Raw genomic sequence first — 15,816 nt, forward strand, 5'->3', positions numbered from 1 at the left:
CGGAGCACAGGCTCCGGATGCGCAGGCTCAGCGGCCATGGCTCACGGGCCCAGCCGCTCCGCGGCATGTGGGATCTTCCCGGACCGGGGCACGAACCCGTCTCCCCTGCATCGGCAGGCGGATTCTCAACCACTGCGCCACCAGGGAAGCCCTATGTGGACCATGGACCATGGACCATTTTTAAAGTCTTTATTGAATTTGTTACAATACTGCTTCTGTTTTATGTTTTGGTTTTCTGGCAGAGAGGCATGTGGGATCTCAGTTCCCCAACCAGGGATCAAACTCGCACCCCCTTCATTGGAAGGTGAAGTCTTAACCGCCAGGGAAGTCCTGTTTTGTTTTTTTATCAATACATTTCACTGGAATATAAACTCCCCAGGACAAGGATTTTTGTCTGTTTTTGTGTACTAATATAGTCTCAAACCTAGAACAATGCCTGGCATGTAGTAGGCATTTAACAAATCTTTGCTGAAAGAATGAATGAACAAATGAAGACTACATGCAACATATAACAAATCCTTCCACACTCCATTCAAAATAAATAAATGCTAAAATTCTATCATTTTTTAAATAAGAGAAACAGAAACATTATGGATAAAGTTTAAATCCCTTATTCTCCTCCCAGGCCCATTACCCTCTCCCCATCCAGAAGCAGCCAGTGTCATGAATTTTTGTGTGTGTATCCTTCTGGTCTGTGCTTTTATACTTTTTCCACAAACGTATGTAAATATATATAATACACTATTATTTTGTGAATAATTTTTAATTTATAGAAATAGTATGAAATTTAGATAAATAATATTTACATAAATGGTATAATAGGTAATATTCTCTTGCTTGCATTTTTCACTCAATATTGTTTTGGGGATCATTCCAGGTTGAAACTTATAAATCTTATTCACCTTAACTGCACAGAATTCCATCATATGAATACACCGTATTTATTTATCCATCTTCTTCTCCTGGGCATTTGTATTATTCCAAGTGGTAGCCATAGTTCACAGAATATTCCAGTTCTCTTCCTTCTCAGGCACATGGTAGGACTGTGCTTCCATCAGTAGCATATGAGGTTCCCCACTTCCTCATAGTCTAACCAACACTTGGCATTGTTAAGACATTTCACCCTGTGCGTTCCAATGGAATCACATAATCTCTTGAACAAAACTGCTAAGTAGTATACTCAAGGGTATAGAGTATATGAAATACTCTTGTTGACCAAAAAGTCCTTTACGTTGTGTCTTTTGCTTTTAAACATTACTTTAGCCTGATGCTCAGCCATTGATTGGGAAGGACGGGGATGCAAGATAATACAGCGTTCCTAAATTGATTCCACAAACATCAGGGATCCACAAGGGTCTTCACTGGAAGTATCAGTTCTCATTGTATGGATTTAGACACAGACAGAATAGGAAAATAGATTAAATGTGGACTGACCTACCTAACATAAACCCCAGACACTCTTACCTATCAGTGTCGCTTTGATAATTTATCCTACAAAAATAGTAGCCTATATATATATATATATATATATATATATATATATATATATATGGATGTTTAGGGCAGTACTGTTTATAATGGCAAAAATAAAAAAGTTGAAAACTATCTATATGTTCATTAATAGGATAGTTTTTTTAATTATAATTTTTTTCTATCTACTTCTACTTTCTACTTACATCTTACTTCAAAGTAAGATGATAAATTTCCGTATGGTTTTTAAGATAGTTTTAGATGGGATTTTGTTACTTGCCTCCTAATGGATTCCCAGTTTTGCACTGGACCAGCTCTAGCTAGAGGAGAAACAAATGCAGTCTGACTCCACACGCAGAGAACTCCAAAACACTTGGCGACTTCCCCATCAGCTGCCCCCAAGAGAGAAGTCCCATGACCCTGCGTCTCGAGGGAAGAGAGCCTGACCAGGAACCCAGCAACTTTCACCAGAACTTGGTAAGAGGGCTGGGAAGTTAGTCAACACTAAAAACAAATAAAGACGCTTTGTTGTCTCTCTCCCCATCCCCTCCCGGAAAGAGAGTCCCGGGGGAACCGATGAGTAAAGACTTTGCACAGTTTCCACCCTGCCCCCAAGCTGCTGACCAGGCCAGAGGAAGTAATGGGAATAAACTGCAGGCGCATTCAACATTTCCTACAAGATCCAGCCTCAACCAGTTTCAAAACAGTAGAGTAGGAGAGAAAAATCCACATGCTCCAAAGGGCAGAGAGAGGAAATGGTCCAGTGGAACCTGCATTCAGGACTGCAGGCCAGCCTTACCAAAGTCACGGTGAGGGTTTGTGCCCAGGGCTCCTGGGCCAGCACAGCGAATGAATCAAGCTCACGCTATAAGCCATCAAAAGGGCTGATGGTGGATGAACCTTGAAAGTGTTACATTAGTGAAAGAAAGCCAGTCACAAAAGACCACGTAGTTGATGGTTCCGTTTATATAAAATGTCCAGAATAGGCAAATCCATAAGGATAGAAAGAAAATTAGTGGTTTCCAAGGGCTTGGGACCAGTGGGGGTGTGGGTAGGGAGGTTGGAAGTGATGGCTAAAGCACACTTGCTTCTTGGGGTAATAAAAATGTTCTAAAATTGACTGTGGTAGTGGTTGCACAATTCTATGAATATACTAAAATGTATACTTTAAATGGGTTGGTTGTATGGTATGAGAATTATATCTCAATAAAACTGTTCCCAAAAAGGGAGGGGGGCTAAGAGCATCAATGTGGGCTATCTACTGCCTTAACGCGGGGAGCTACACGAGGATGCCCAGCTCTTGCTGTTTCCTATATTTTTATCATTCATAATGCTTTGATGCCAGCCACCAGCTCTATGAGTTTGTGGTACTTTTATTATCCCTATTTTACAGATAAGGAAACTGAGGCTCGGGGAGATTAAATAATTTGCTCAAAGTCTCGTGGCTTGTGAGGGACTCGGCCTCGCCTGTAACTGCTGCACTCTAACCCATCCTAATCCACGTCAGCAGAGAGCCAAACAAGTCCACAGGGTTAACACTGTATTAGGTTAACGCCTAATATTAATAGCATTGGGGCTGGGAACTTATTAGAGGATGGCTTTTGAAAATTTGGGCTTCTCAGGCTGCCTTGCGTGAATCCACCTGCTTCCCTGGGTTCATCCTGGCTGATGTTCGGGGGATATGGGTGGGGCAGAGGTGGCCCTTTAAGGTTCTCAGGGACAGTGGCAGGAACTGTCTGCTCCTGAGGAGTTGCTTGGGGTCACTGAGCTGGCTGGGTACCAGGGGGCCCTCTCCCAGCAGCTCTGGGAACCCAAGGGTATCTGAACCCCATGAATAAGTCCCAAATGCCCCACCCAGACTCACATCTGGGACCGAAGCTTCCATGGGATTCCCTACTGTCTGATGTGAGCTCCTGTGGCTTGTGAGGCACTCGGAGGCTTACTAAAATCTAAGCCAGGCAAGCCCAGGGGCCCCACTGCCTCTGTCTGCCAAGAACGCACACTGACGAAATGGCCACCCTCTCTTCCTTCCAGGAATCCAGGTAGGGAAGGCCTGTTTCTCTGTGCGTCCCCTTATCAGGGGTTAGATCACGTAACAGATAACACGGACAGGTCCGCATTGCCCCAGCCCCACACACCTGGACACGTAACTGGCTCAGAGTAAAACAGGAGAGAGATGGACGTTTGCTCTTGGAGGATAAAACCAGGCATAAGATTCCTTACCCAGCAAAAATGTGTACATACCCTCTCCTTGAGGCCCAGGGGAGGAACTCAAGGCCTCTTCTAGCTTCCCTTCTCAATTCCTCCCTTGCTTCTAGAGTCTCTCCTCCATCTCCCCCACCCCGGGTCACAACTCTTTCCTGGGATCAGGTCCTCTGGCGCGTCTACACCAGCCTACTTCACACAGCCCTGCCTCACAGCCTTCCTGATCCTGCACGTCTTCTTCCGGGGCCTCCTCTGAAGGTAGAAGTCGTGTTCCTAGAGCAAGTGCCCTGGATGGAGAAGAGGGCCCTTTCTGCACGTGCAAAGTCACGGCAGAATCCCACCCACCAGCTCACCCCACGTGGGTGGAGGGGGCAGGGGGTGGAAGTTCAGAGGTCGGTCAGATCCCAGCTCTGCTACTTACTAGCTGTGTCACCTTGAGTGAGTGACTTAACCTTCCCAATTCCCAGTTTCCTTGCCTATAAAAATGGGAGCAATACCATCTTTCTTTTGTGAGAGTGAAATGAGGTCTGTGTAAACCTGCCTGACTCAGAAGAGGCACTGGAGCAAAGGAGAAAAGGTCGTTAGGGTAAGTATATGTGAGGGTCTATGATTTCATTTTATACTAAAATCTAAGTATTTTGGGACCCCCTAGCCTGACCGTAAGGAGTTCTCAAGGATAAAAGATGGCCCCAGGAATATGCCTGATGGACAATGGCCCAACAGCTTGTACTACACACACACACACACACACACACACACACACACACACACACACACACACACACACCCCACACACAAAATGCACACACATATAAACACACACTCCCAAACAGATATATACTAATACACCACCCAGACACAATCCCCAAACACCCTGCAACACACACACAAGATATCCCCAAATACACCCCCCATAACACACCACACCCAAACACACACACAGATATTACACATCTCCAAATACACATGCATCCCACACTCAAACACACACACACACACATTCCTCCTTTTTTCTATTTTCTTAAAGATGCTTTCACCATCTATAAGGACACCCAGTCTCACCACAATTTCAAACACTATCACAAGAAGCTTTAATGTTTGTAATGCCTAACTCCCCGCCAACTAGCCAGATTACAGCAGATACAAATGACAGAGTGTCTTGCTCACATTATGTCACCTTGTACCTGGGCACAGAGGCCAGCAGCCCCCGACCTCATTTCCTCAGACACTTACACTGCTCCTCCCAGCCTGACCTATGATGGATAAAGATACTAGACTTCTATTTATCCATAAGTCCCTTGTTTGTTTATTTCTTTCCTGAGGCAAGTTTATACAAGGTCAGATTCCCACGTGTTCAAGGCCCAGCTTCTCCGTCATGTTTGCATTGACTGGGCTCCTTCTCTGATGAGGCCCCCAGAAGCTGCTGTATTGATCAAGTATTCTTCAGCCCTGTCCACAATGACTCATGCCTCTTATTAGCTTAAAAAAAACCTGTATCAAACAAGGATCCTGACTCCTCTATAACAAGAGCCCCAGGAACCTCCAGAAAGACAGCACGGCCTGGGGAACTGAGTCACGGACAGAGGTTCTCAGTTCTTGCCCCACCACTTGCTAGAAGGAGGAGTTTGCTATCATAGTTTGGGTTCATTCCAAAGCAGACCCTAAGGCAAGGCCTTGGGTACAGGCTGTTTATTAGGGAGATGATTCCGGGAATCCCAAGTGAGGAAGTATGGAGAGCGAGACCAGGAAAGGATAAAGGCCAATAAAGGGTACTTAATGGCCAATTTACTGCTGTGGGCATTGGGGCTCAGTCCTGCTGGGGATCCTCTGAGGTTCTGGCTGGAAATCGCCTCCGAATTGTCCCAGTGGAGAGCAGGCAGCTGAGCTATCAACTCCCTGGGATGATGGGATGACGGAATGACGGAATGACAACTCGCCTCCGCCCCCTCCCCTGGCCTTCCTCAGCTGCACCTGCTTGGGTAGAGCAAGTTCCTGTGGTGCCCTTGCTGGAGGCAGCCCTCGCCCAGAGAAGTGAGGCGGGGAGAGGCGACAGTGGGGAAAACTCGAGGAGGGGAGCTGCCAGCATGCTGGAAACCGCTGCAGGTGAACTCAGGTGAGCCCTGGGCATATGGGGCGGGGCATCAACGGTGTCCTCCACAATCACAGAAGTCATGTGCCTCTCTGAGCCTTTCCTATCTGTGAAACAGGAAGGAGACCTACAGCCCTTCCTAGCAGGTCCCTCAGAGGCAGCAAGACTGTTTGTGAGGAGCCTGACAACCTGGGATACTGATGGTACCCGCAGGAGGCACCGTCACCTTCTGCATGGGCAGCCCTGCTGCAATAAACACCCAGAGGCTGCTCATGAAAGGAGAGGTGTGGAAAAAGTGTAATTCAAGGCTCCCAGCCAGAAAGGTCAGGCTGGAGCCCACTGACCATGCCCCTGGTCCCCTTGCAAAACCACAAGGCTGTTTAAATGGCCACCATTTAAAGGAAAGAAGAGAAACTACTAGATGCTTTATTTACCCTGTCTTGGGTTCTTACAATGACCCTACGAGGAAGGCGTGGGCACAGTCAGCTGAGGAAACTGAGCTGAGAGAGGTCAGCAACTCGCTGGCGGCACTCAGCTAGGAAATGGTGGAGTCAGCTTTGGAACACTTGTCTGAATCTTTACACCCCCTTCCTCTAGAACATGGCACAAGCTCCATCCCAGATGCCTCTGTCACAAACCCCAGGCATCTTCTCAAGGCTTCTATATATATATCCGTCAGGCTGATAGGAAGCAGACTGCACCTGCCCTGCCAGCTCAGATAACAACAGTAACCCTTAGGTAGCACTAACTCTGCCCCAGGCACTGTTATAAGTGCTTTTATCATCATTATCTCATTTAATCCTCCCAACAATCCTATGAGGAAGGTACTATTATTATCCCCATTTTACAGAACAGGAACCTGAAGCACAGAGAGGTTAAGTGACTTGCCCAAGGTCACACAGAAGTAAATGGGAGAGGAGAAACTTAGATTTAGGCAATCTGGTTCCAGAGCCCCTGCTCTAAACTACTTTGCCACATTCCTCTCGAAAGTGCAGACTCATTCTCCTCACCAGTCTATCAGAAAGGGTCATCCCTGAACAGTTGGGAATGGAACTGCCATTAAGCTCTCTCCTGGGACAAGAACTGGCAAGAACAGCATGGAGGAGACAAGACAGCCGGCCCAGCCACCTGTTTAAGGACCAGGCTCCTGGGGAGACAGTGCAAATGCTCCCTGCTGAGTGAGGGTCTCTTTACTTGGGGGGTTGGTGTGCCCACAGCGGCACGTAGCACTGAAGCTCAACACAATTGGGGTCAAGTGCCGTTTTTTTTCTTTTTGAGAATGATGACTTCTGGGTCTGGATGCTCTCATAGGGGTTCCCAGTACGAGCTTTCCACAAGGGAGGGTAATTGCAAGGAACAGCCAAAGAACACAAGGGTTTCCCAGAGTACGGAGCCAAGGCGGGCTGGCCCACGGGGAGGTTGTGGAGATCACATGAAAGAACATCTTGGGGCTCACACGTCAGCAGAGAAAACTGGTCAACACCATGGGGGATCTGCCCAGCAGCTGAAGGCAGTCCATGGCCTCGGACCCGGTCTTCTTCCCATTTCTTATGTTACATCAGCAGAACCACTGCCAAGTAGAACAGAAATCCCAGCTCTCCTTTCTCACGCCTCCGTCCTGCTTTATAACCGGTTCTACCGCACCGCTCCCCAACCCCCAGCCCCTCAAGTGGAAGTTCTGAACGCGGGGTAGAAACAAAGCCAAGCAAATCGGCACAGCCACGCAGATGCAATGGTCAGGGGAGAAGTAATCCTGTTAGCGCTCGGACGACGCTTTTAGGGGATGCTGCCTTATCTGTCAAAGGGAGCACATGTTATTCCATTCATTGAGCTCCTACTCTGTGCTTGACACAGCTCCTTTAATCCTCACCACCAGCCTGGGAGATGCTTTTATTATCCACGTTGTACAGATGAGAAAACCTAGGTGAGGAGAACCCCAGCACCTGCCCCGAGGGCACAAAGCTCCTAAGTGCCAAAGCGAGGACTCAGATCAGCCAGTCTGGCTTCAATGGCAGAAGCCAGACAGCACTGCCTTGATAGCACTGGTCTCAATCCTCACAGGATACCAGGATCTAGAACCCATGGCCGGATTTTACAGAGAAGGAAACAGGCTCAGAGTTAGGCTACCTGCCCAAGGTCACCAGCTAAATGGCAGAGCCAGGAGCAGAACCGATGTCAGACTCTGGAGCCTGAGTTTGTGACCACCATGAGGACCTGCCTCCCTGCAGGGCACAAGGGGACAATGCCAGTGTGCGGCCAACAGGCCAGCACTGCCTGGGAGAGGGCATGCCAGGGCACACCAGCTGGCCAGCAAGGCAGGCTCTGTAGGGTCCCCAATGCCCCATGGCATTAAACCCAAAGAGGGGGGCAAACTAGAGCTAGGGGCTGTTGACAGACTGGCAGCCGACAGAGACGATACAGCCAACAGCTGCTGTTTATTTTGGGGCCCAGGGAGAAAGGAAGGACTGGTTAAGGCCCAGCTCATTCTAACAATAAACTGAACAGGGCAGAATGGGGAGGGTGCCCCCTCCCAGCTAAAGCAACATCCCTGGTCACCTGCTGAGCTTGGTTGAGCTGAATGGCCTAGGTGTCAGAAACATCTTGCCAGACGCTCTAATCTGGCCTCTCCACCAACAGATACAGTGCTCCCCACCCCAGCCCCAAGTGCTGGACTTGTAAATGGCCCAGGAAGACAACCATGCCCAGCAAACCCACCCCCTGCAGTGTCAGGCTCCAGGAACAAATGGCTTTTCCTGTCTCAGGAACAAAGAGGGGCCGCTCCTGCCTGCCACCAGTGGCTTCGGTTCCCAACTCTGACACTTGTTAACTAAGGTCTGTGGATGGCCAGGCTAGGCTCTGGCAGCCTGGCTGGCAGGATTCCCTGGAAGGCCAGGACATAAGAGGTTTCCCGAAGGACTTCGGAGCCCCACTGCCTGGCTCTGAACCCCGGCCCTGCCCCCTCCTAGCTTATGACCATTGGTAAATTAACCTCTCTGTGTCTTTGTTCTCTCATCAATAAAGTAAGGACCATAAGAGTGCTCTTCTCATCAGGTTGTTGTAAAGAGTAAAGTGCTTAGAAGAATGGCTGGCACATAATTCGTGCTCCTAATATTATCATCATCATCATCACCATCATCAGTTAGCCTGGAAGTTTCCTTCTCACTATGAACACTGGAGGACAGTTCCCTGGCTATTACACATGGAATTTAAGTTCCCAGGCTAGCCCGTGATATAGGTGAACTAGAGACATCTGGTTCTTGGTGCTATAATTCCATCTACTCCATGGATGAGTAAGGTTTTGGTGGAATGGCCTGAGAATTTTACCACCATTTACAGTATTATAACGATAGGAATATATATTCTACATTTCAAATGACCAATTGCCACAATTGTAAGTTAAAAGCTGTGGTTCTTTAAAAAATACAAGTGGGGTAGGAGGAAGGGGGTTTAACAGGATAAAGCCTTCGTCTACAGATTTATTTCACTGCTCAAGGACCTACTGTGATCCAGACAGTCAGCTAGCATGAGGGAGGGAGTTTAAAGATGAAAGGATGTGGAGGCTGCTGCCTTTGCAGGAGCTCCCGACCCTCTAGCTCCCAGCTGGAGGGACTGCTTTCAGCATGGTGCCTTGCACACAGTAGGTACAAAACTAATGTTCAGTGAGTGAAACTCCCTAAGTGAAACTCCCGAGTTGCTATCCAAGACGTTGCTGATGGAGGCTGTATTTCCCCACAGAATCCCTCTTGGGGCGTCAGGGTCAAACCCCAAACAGTCCCCAGAGCGACCTCTCCAGCCGTGTTTTGACCAGTTTCTGTCTTCAGCAAGTCAAGAGGATGCCTCATTGCTGAGCAGAGCACCCGGCCTGGTGCTGGGAGGGACACAGGCGCAGCTGGAGCTCTTCAGCTGTCTGACCTCACTGCCCACTGCTCTCCCTCCTGCTCATGCCACTGGGCCACACCAGCCTCTTGCTCTTCTCTGAAAAGGCTAGGCGTAGTCCTACCTCAGGGCCTTAGCACTTGCTGTTCCCTCTCTCTCAACCATTTTTGCTCCAAATATCCACAGGCCTCACTCCCTCTCCTCCTTCAGATCTTACTTAAAAATCACAATACAGGGGAGCTGTCCCTGGCCACACTCTATAAAATAGCACAGCAACTCCCATCACCACTGCCATTCCCTGTCTCCCTCAGCTCGCTTAGTTTTCTCTACAGCATTTATCCCCCATCTAGCACACTACATATTTCACCAGTTTTGTTTATTATTTCCCTCCCCCTATCAGAATGTGAGCTCCAAAAGGGCAGGGATTTTTATCTGTCCTGCTGTGTTCCCAGTGCCTGGCACATAGTAAACATTCAAATGTTGATTGATTGATTGAATGAATGAATGAATGAATACAAATAAGCATCAGATTAAGGTCCACCCCACAATGGGCTTTTCCATCAATCAGGCACAGGAGACATAGGCTTGCCCCAAACTGAGCAACCCAAGGCCATTCTTGGTAAGAGTTACAGGAGAGGTTAAAACAATAAACTTTGCAAAAATTCACAGACAGAAAACACTGTAAGAGGAGAAGTCTTGGAAGCTTCTGGGAGGTGGCAGAAACGAAGCAAAACCATGAAGGATGACCAAGATAATAATAACAACAGCTGCCATCTACTGAACAACAGTCATGTCCCCAGCACTATGCTGAGTAACAACCAAATGGGCTAAGTGTTGTTATTATTACTACTATTATTCTCATCTTACAGATTAGAAAGTTGAGGCCCATGACAGGGAAGAAATTTGAACAAGTGAAACAAGGTAGTAAGGGCTTCTGAGCCTGAGCCCACGTATCAGGGGAGTCGGTGCTCTGCCCCCATCCTCTCGCCCTCAACTTCCAACTGCTGCCACCTGAGGCCCTCCCTGGGGCTAGCTCCAGTTGCCAGAGCCTAGTTTAGCCTGAGCAAGGAGCAGGCTGAAAGTGCCTGGGAAATAAACTGCTCCCTGCTTCCAACCACAGTGCCATGCTAGCCACCATCCTCGCGGACAGGAGGTAGAACCCCCAGCAGCTGGAGCTTCTGAAGGACCAGGCTTTAAAAAGTGCCTCTGGACACGAGTTCAAGGGGAATAAAAATTTGAATCTCCAAATAGAGGCCAGACCTTGCTAGGGGTCCCTTCTAGGTAGCAAGAGGTTTGTTATCTGATCCCAAATACCAGCTCCAACCACATCACATGTTAATGGAGGGGCTCTGGGGGAAGGTCAGAGTGGGCAGATGACCAAGATTTAATCTAGACCCTTGAAGTTTTATCAGGGACCCACGTGATGTGCTTCCTAGTCTCCCAGCCTCTCGGGAAGCTCTCGGGAGACAAAGCCACTATAAAGCTGCAGGGCCCCAGCCTTCCAAGGGAAGGCCCACTGTGCATATGCCCTTTGGGCTGACTTCCTTTCTTAAGCCCAGGGCAGTGATCTCAGCGTTCCATAGCCTAGCACAGCCACAGATCAGGGACGAGACTCGCATGGGTGCGTGCAGCAGAGGGAGAAATACAGCCGCGGAGACCAGAGTCTGAGGGAGGGCAGAGAGCGTAGAGAAAAACCCAGTGCAGCTAGTTTTGGTATGTGTGGATGCCTCCCAGCTGAGGGCAGGGAAAAAAGAGAAGTACTCCTACCTAGCAACCTAACCTTTGTGGGGTGGGTAATCCATCAAATCTGCAGGGACCACAGTGGAACCATCACGGGCTTTCATCACTGCAGAGATCTGGGTTCAAACCCTGGCTTTCACCATTCATGGCCCTGTGATGCGGGGCAAGATGCTGCACCTCCCTGAGCCCCTGCTTCTTTGGCTATGCGACAGGGGTGATGCTCAGGGTGGCAGCGGGAATTAAAGAAGATGGTGGATGAGAAGCCCTAGCCCCGTGCCTGCACCTAGAAGGGCTCCACTCACACACTCTCAGACTCAACTTCCCCACTATCCCTGCCCAGGAGCTGCCACATCCAGCAATCATGGGGAAAATGAGGCTGCTTTTCTCCAGTTGCCAATGAGCGATGACTAAAGTAAATCATTAACTCCGGCTTGAAACCAAAGTCCAGACATTGTCCTATGACAGGCCTTAACTCTGCGAGAGAAGGATCAGTTTGCCACGCCACCGGGGCTTAGATCAGCAGAAATCCCTGGGCAGCCACCTCTGGAAGCCCTACCCTCGCTGACAAGTGACCGTGTCCCTTCCGGGTGCCAGGCCCTGTGCTGAGAGCCCAGTGAATTCTGCCCAGGAGGCAGAATTCAGGCAAGAGTTTCGCTCTCTCGGAGCCCCACTGCCAGCACCATGCCAGGACAGCCAGGCCTCCCTCACTGTTGCTACAAAGAGAAATTCTCCCACACAGGCAAGGCCCTTAAAATAGCCCTTTGGGTCTGGGCCATCAGGAAACGGAATAAAGCTGGGTCAGAATGGGGCCTACCATGAAAGAGTTTACAAAGCAGCCGCTTCAAACAGCAGAGACAATCCCTTCACGCTCAGAACCCTTAGGTGGGCAAAGCCAGCAAGGCAGGCTCTCTCCGCAAAGAACACTATTCCTCAGGAGGACAATGCGCTGGGCCGGCAGAAGCTCCCCAACCCCCAACCTGGGGCAGCCCAGGAGAGGGACCAATGTGCAAGTCACAGTGACAGTGTGAAACAGGCACCGCCTGGAGGTAGGGGCCCAAATACACCTGGCTTTGTGCTTAACTAACGATGCAACCTCAACTTTCTGAACCTCAGTCTCCATATGCGTAAAATGGGGTTAAAGATGCATACCTTCGGGGCTGTGTCAGGACCAGAGATTATAAACAAGAGGCCTGGCACAAAATAGGGATTCAATACGTGGTAGCTCTTATGATGATGGTGCCCATGTAATAGAGGTCAAGGTCTCCTTTGTTACTGAGTGAGAATAGTCCTGGAAAAAGGAAAAGAGCCAGGGCTCTCTACTGGGGACCACGCAGTGACAGGCAGAAATAAAGCCTGGCCCACACCCACGCCATCCCTGACCCTGCAAGTTCACTATCAGCATTGGGCAGCACCCCACCCCCACTCCCTGAGTGATCAATTTCTGTCAGGTCTGGTTCACACTCCAGGGAGTGAGTCCAGAGACAGACAGGAGGGCCCAAAACGTCCCACTGCATAATTTATGCTGCACTGACACACACAGAGGAAGGAATCCTGCCCCAACCCTACCGTGCACCTCCACCCAGGCCTCGGGAGGGTGGCTTCCTCACAGGCAAAGGGAAATGACAGCAAAGGGCCAGAGAAAGCAGCCGAGGGAGGGGCAGAAAGCACAGCTGTTTCCCCTTTGCTAGCTCAGCCCCCCTGGATGTCACTTCCTCCCCTCAGGTAACAGCCGGGGGAGATGGGACTGGAAATAGCTCTGCCTCTTCCATTCACAAAACTGACAGGCTTGGAAAGAAGCAAAGTGTAGTTCCCAGAGGTGGTTTTCCAGAAAACATCTTCACTGGGGGGGCCTAAAGAGGTCCTGAGTCAACCCTGGCTATAGGCTTCTCAGGGGAGGTAGTATGGTAGGAAACCTTGTCTAAAAATTCCCTGGCATCAGGAAAAGTTTCTTTTTGTAAAGCATCCCCTTCACAAATGATTAAGAAACCAGACTGAGGGATCTAGGACCCCTTCACATAGCTATTTTCTCTGGGCTCAGCGTTTTCCAAAGCAGCTTTCCTATCCACCCTCCCCTCTACAAGGCAGAAAGGAAGCAGTCAGCCCATTTACTAGATGGGCAAATGGAGATCAAGTGGGGAAGGTGACATGTGGAAGGTCTCACATCTTGAGAAGCCAACCAGCCAGGCCTCAGGTGGAATCTCCTTGGGGCCCGGTCTCCCCAGGTGCGGCATGTGATGGAGGGCCGGCTGCGAGGCTTCTATGGGGACAAGGCCAGCTCCGGAGTCAGCAGGCCTGGGTCATTGCAGGTGCCTCTCCACACGCAGCTTCTTAGCTGTGTGGTGTTTGGCAACTCCCTTAAGCTCTCTGGGCCTCAGCGTCCTTACCAGCACGACATGGATGCCAGCAGTAACTACATGCTTCGGCGGGCTGCTTTGAGAGTTTCCGTGTAAAACTCACCACGTAGAAAGCATTCAGAACTGTTAGCTGTTATTTTTATTATTACATTTTCCCTAAAGAATCAGGCTTACTGGAATATCTGGCAGTGGGATGAGGGTTAAATAAATGAAGAGGTACTTTGAAGCACTGTCTTTATAACTAAAACAGGTTCAGAGAGATGCTGAAATAGAAGACAGCGTTGGCCTGAAAGTTTCAGGTAACACTGAGACTTCATCCGGGGCTCCCAGCAAGCTGTTTGGTATTAGCCTCCAGACCCTCCAAGGACGGGGTCTCCTCTCTCTTGCCACCGGGGTGCTTTAGCGGCAGCGCTGCGGTTGGGGATGGAAATGACCACCATGACCTCAGGCCCTGCCGGCGGGGCCCTCCATGGATGTGGCCCAAAGCAGCTGACGCCTCATTCCTTGCTATTCCCCTCCCCCTCCTCCACCCTCCCTCCCCAAGACCTCTGGGGTGCAATCAACTTTTATGAGGCAGCCTGACCCCTCGAAGTAAGAGCTATAAACAGAGAGGGGCTGGGCTCGGCCTGCAGCTAGAGAGTCCCCAACGCAAATGGGCTTTGTGACCACCTGGAGGGGTGGGCTAGGGAGGGGGTGAGGGAGGGAGACGCAAGAGGGAAGAGATATGGGAACATATGTATATGTATAACTGATTCACTTTGTTATAAAGCAGAAACTAACACACCACTGTAAAGCAATTATACTCCAATAAAGATGTTAAAAAAAAAAAAAAAAAAGAGTCCCCAACGCAGAGCTACAGAAACGGTTCCATGTAGCTCTGTTCCCACCACGGCTGCAACAACAGTCCTAGAGCCAGCTCTGGAGGCCACCAGAAGGGACCCAGAGTGACAAGCAGCTCCCCTTTCCCTGCAATCCTTGGGAGGAGAAGAACGTGCGGAGGTGTAACAATAAACTCTGAATTCCCTCGGCTGGCATGTGAGACCCTCAGAAGCCAGCCCACCCTTCCTCCCCATCCTCTGCCCCACCTGGGTTTTGTCCGCGGTTTCTTTGCACGTCCCGCCTCCGGCACCTTTGCTTTTCCCTTTCTTGGAATGGCCTTCTCCTCTTTTTCCCACCTAAATCCTACTCTTTCCCATCCAAATCCTAATTACTCCTCAAGGCCTAGCGTGAAGCCTGCCTTCGCCAGCCAGTCTTCCCTGAAAACTCCAGTTCAGAGAGAGCTCCCCCTTCTGAAGCTTTAGGACTTAATCAGTATTAGAACAAATCCCTATGTTGCACCTAATATGTGCCAGGTACTGTTCTACGGTCTTGACATTTATTAACTCATTTACCCTTCAGCACAACCCTTTGAGCTAGGTCCTATTTCCCCCTCATTTTGTTTTGTTTGTGTTTAACAGATGAGGAAACTGAGGCACAGAGCGAGAAGTAACTTGCACCGGGTCCCACGTAGTAAGTGGTAGAGACAGGATTCTGGCCCAGGGATACCAGAGCCCAGGGGCTCTCCAACAACACAGCCTTCCAGATACACGTCATCCTCTCAGGAGGTGCTGCCCGGACTCCTCGGTTATTTTCATGCCCCTCTCTCACTGCCCCAGCTCTAATGCGGAAGAAAGTGACAAGCTCACAGACTCGGGTGTCAGAGGCCAGAGTAAGAATCCCAGCCTTGCCACTGAATTACAGTGAGAGTCACATAAACTCTCTGGGCCTCAATTTGCACACCTGTAAAGTGGGGATAAAAACACCTACCTACTTCACGGGATTGTTATGACGCTTAAGTAAAATCCCCTCTGAAGGGTCTCTTCTGCACTGCCTGGCACACAGTAGGTACTCACAGATGGGTTCTTCCCCTTCTCCCTGCACCTTGACATCCTTGCTGGACTCTGCTCAGCACCTGTTGCTGATGTGACCTGCCTGGAGGTTACTCGGGGGCATGAGAGGGGCTTTCTTGTGGCTCACCGTCCCCCTTCCCCCGTCCCCTCTCCCCTCCCCCCAGTCCCCTCCCCCTTCCCCCAGTCCCCCCTC

General features: G+C 49.7%; 1 protein-coding gene across 11 annotated transcripts in view; it reads right to left on the bottom strand.

Moving 5' to 3' along the window:
• SH3PXD2A (SH3 and PX domains 2A) overlaps window positions 1-15,816 on the bottom strand; it is a 246,105-nt gene that overhangs the window by 224,067 nt on the left and 6,222 nt on the right. The window lies entirely within an intron of this gene.

This window comes from Physeter macrocephalus, chromosome 20 (genome assembly GCF_002837175.3).
Source record: "Physeter macrocephalus isolate SW-GA chromosome 20, ASM283717v5, whole genome shotgun sequence".
Classification (NCBI taxonomy): Eukaryota; Metazoa; Chordata; class Mammalia; order Artiodactyla; family Physeteridae; genus Physeter; species Physeter macrocephalus.